Raw genomic sequence first — 3,162 nt, 5'->3', positions numbered from 1 at the left:
ACCCCTGGAGGGGTTTCCAAGCTGTGGAGATGTGGGGTGAGGGACACGGGGCAGTGGGGACCTGGCAGGGCTGGGGGATGGTTGGACTCAGAGGTCTCTTCCAACCCAACCAATTCTTTGTTCTTTATCCATTGTTGCTCTGCTTATTTTCCTGTGTCAATTCCACGAGTAAAACTCTAGATAAAATGAATAGACTCTACTTCTTCCAACAGGGATAACTGGTCCTTCTGGGCTCAGATGTTGTTTTAAAACAGGTTAGCTCTGCCACTTTAAATCTTCCTTTAAAAATCTTAAAAATTCCCTTTATTTTTTTGTTTCCCCCCCCTTAGTTCTTTGGCCCTTACACCAACAACACCCTCTTTGAAACGGACGAGCGGTACCGCCACTTGGGCTTCTCCGTGGACGACCTGGGCTGCTGCAAGGTCATCAGGCACCACCTCTGGGGCACCCACGTGGTGGTGGGCAGCATCTTCACCAACGCCGAGCCCCACAGCCCCATCATGAGGAAGCTGAGTGGCAACTAAGAGCCAGCAGAGCTCCAGGAGTTCCTCTGCCCTTGGCCTTCTCCTCCTTGATGCTCCCCCAGCGTTGTCACGCTCAAGGTGGTGACGTAGCTGGTTATTTATCTTCATCTTTGTGACTACTTGTTCACCACACAGGACTTGGAGCATCAAATTGGCAACGTTCAGCCAGGTACTTTTTATCTGCCACGTGAATTTTCACCCAGATTTCCTCCTGGAATGAGTTTGAAGACACATGTACATAACTACCTGCAGAGCTTTTTTAATATTGCCTTACAAGCCACACTTAACTCTCTCATCTTGCAACATCTGACAGATTTGTCCTCTTAGTATTAAAAATCCCAATGTCCACTGAGGTTTTTGAGGAATTTTGCCACCTGCTGGAATAATTAAGCTCCAAAAAGAAAGTGGAATAAGGAATAAAATTCTTCTGGAGTGCAGAACTTAATAAAACCCACAGGAATTATTGCTGGACTTTTCATTCTAAAATGAAAATAATGAGGTAAAGCTTTTAGTGGTCTCCAACTACCAGTAATGCTTCACTGGGGCAGCAATCACTTGAGTGCTACATCCAGAGACTCAGGAAAAAGGCTTAAATTGCTCCAGAATCAGTCACCTCTTCGTGTCTTTTGTCTTTATGTTACTTGGGATTTTGTTTTCTCAGTGTTAGGTAACTGTATTTAATTAGTTTATCTAGAGAGATGTAGTTTAGGGTGTTTTTTGTAACTCTTAGGTCATTAAATTCACTGTGGGGGTGGGAAAAAAAAAGAGTGGGCAGTGCTTGGATATCATCATTTGTTTTCCTGTCCTTGGATGCAATTTAGGCTCATCTCTGCAGAACTGTGAAACACCTGTGCCAAGAGCAATTATCATCAATTACAGCAATTATGATCAATTATAGAAATATTTCAGCAGGGAGGTTTCAGTAAACTAGTCTTCAGGTGTCAGAAAAACAGTCAGGGCAGTCAAAGTCACTGGGGGAAGAAGAGTGAAGAGAACTCCAGGACCCTGAAGTCCCAGCCTGGGAGCTGCCTGGCTGTGGGGACTGAGCCTCAGCACCCAAGTCCCTCTGTTGGCTTTCCTGCCTTTAGAACCAGATCCTTTCCCAAGTGCCTCATCCATCCTTGCTGCCAGTCCCCAGCTTCACTGCTCTGTAGCCACAGCCCAAGTTCTTGACCTCTGCTCTGTTGTCCAAAAAAAATCCCCTCTGTATCACTTTCATAGCCTTCTATGGATTTTTCTTTTCTCATTCTCATCAAGAGGATTAAAAGCTTGAGAAGCTGCAGTGTGTCTTGTCTGTTTGCAGAGTGCAGCTGGATGGTTCTGTGCCACCCTTTTTACAAGGCAGAATCTCTTCTGTGGAGGCAGGGCAGGATGTGGACCTTGCTGAGTGCCACCAGGCGTGCTGGGAAGGGGAACAGGATGGCAAGGCCCAAAAAGTACCTCAGTGCAACTGCTGGGTGTGAAGTTTGGGCAGGGTTCCAGCAGAGGAAACTCCACTGCAGCCAAGAGATCTAAATCTCCCTCTTTTAGTTTACTCCTTGGAAATCCTGTTAGGCTCTGCTGAAAAAAAGAGGTGCTGAAAGGCTGTAAGGAGGTCTCCTCAGAGCCTTCTCCAGGCTGAACAAGCTGAACCCAGCAGAGAGGTTCCATCTCCATCCCTCAGCTGTTCCACATCCCTCACCCCACATCTCCACAGCTTTGAAACCCCTCCAGGGGTGTGGACTCCACCACTGCCCTGGGCAGCCTGGCACAGCCCTGGGCAACCCTCAAGGGGAAGAAATTGTTCCTCAGCTTCAACTTAACTCCTCACCAGCTGAAGGTGCAGCTCCTGGTGCTTCACCACACCAGGGATGGTGGAACAGTGGGTTGTGCAGCCTTCTGGTGGCTCTTCCAAGCAGGTCACCCTGAGCCTTTGGTGCCCTTTGGTGCCCTTTGGTGCCCTTTGGTGCCCTTTGGTGCCCTTTGGTGCCCTTTGGTGCCCTTTGGTGCCCTTTGGTTTTCGTGCAGCCTGGCACTAGCAGGGGGCAGCTTCTCCCTCAGCATGGAAGTTGTCCAGGAGCTACATGCCCATGTGCACACGAGCACCCCAGGCTGGCAGCAGCTGCTGGGTGACAACAATGCCAGCTTGTCACTCACAAGAATAAGTGATGTGTTGGGATCCTGCTCTGCTCTTGTCCCCTTTGTCTGACAGTGCCTTTGTCAGGAGGAGATCTCTGCCAGGGCACACAGCAGCTCTGCTGAGGTGGAGCCCTCAGGTCTGGTGCAGAGGAGAAAAGTTTCTTTACACCACGGGAGGGTTTTTGTGCCATGTTCATGGTTTGGCCTTAGGCTGTGTGCTCTCTGTAACACCTCTAGCTGGGACCTTTTCTTCCATGTTTGCAAAGCCAAGCTGAGCAGGAGGGTTGATCTGCTGGAGGGTGGGAGGCTCTGTGCAGGGATCTGGCCAGGCTGGGTCAATGGGATGAGGTTCAACAAGGCCAAGGGCCAAATCCTGCACTCGGGTCACAACAACCCCCTGCAAGGCCCCAGGGTGGTGGCAGAGGGGCTGGAGCTGCCCTGTGGAAAAGGACCTGAGAGAGCTGAGGATGAGGCAGAGTGTGCCCATGTGGCCAAGAAGGCCACCAGCATCCTGGCTTGG

Source organism: Merops nubicus, unplaced genomic scaffold (genome assembly GCF_000691845.1).
Source record: "Merops nubicus isolate BGI_N331 unplaced genomic scaffold, ASM69184v1 scaffold20387, whole genome shotgun sequence".
In the NCBI taxonomy this organism is placed as follows: Eukaryota; Metazoa; Chordata; class Aves; order Coraciiformes; family Meropidae; genus Merops; species Merops nubicus.
Note: the sequence above shows the minus strand (reverse complement) of the source record.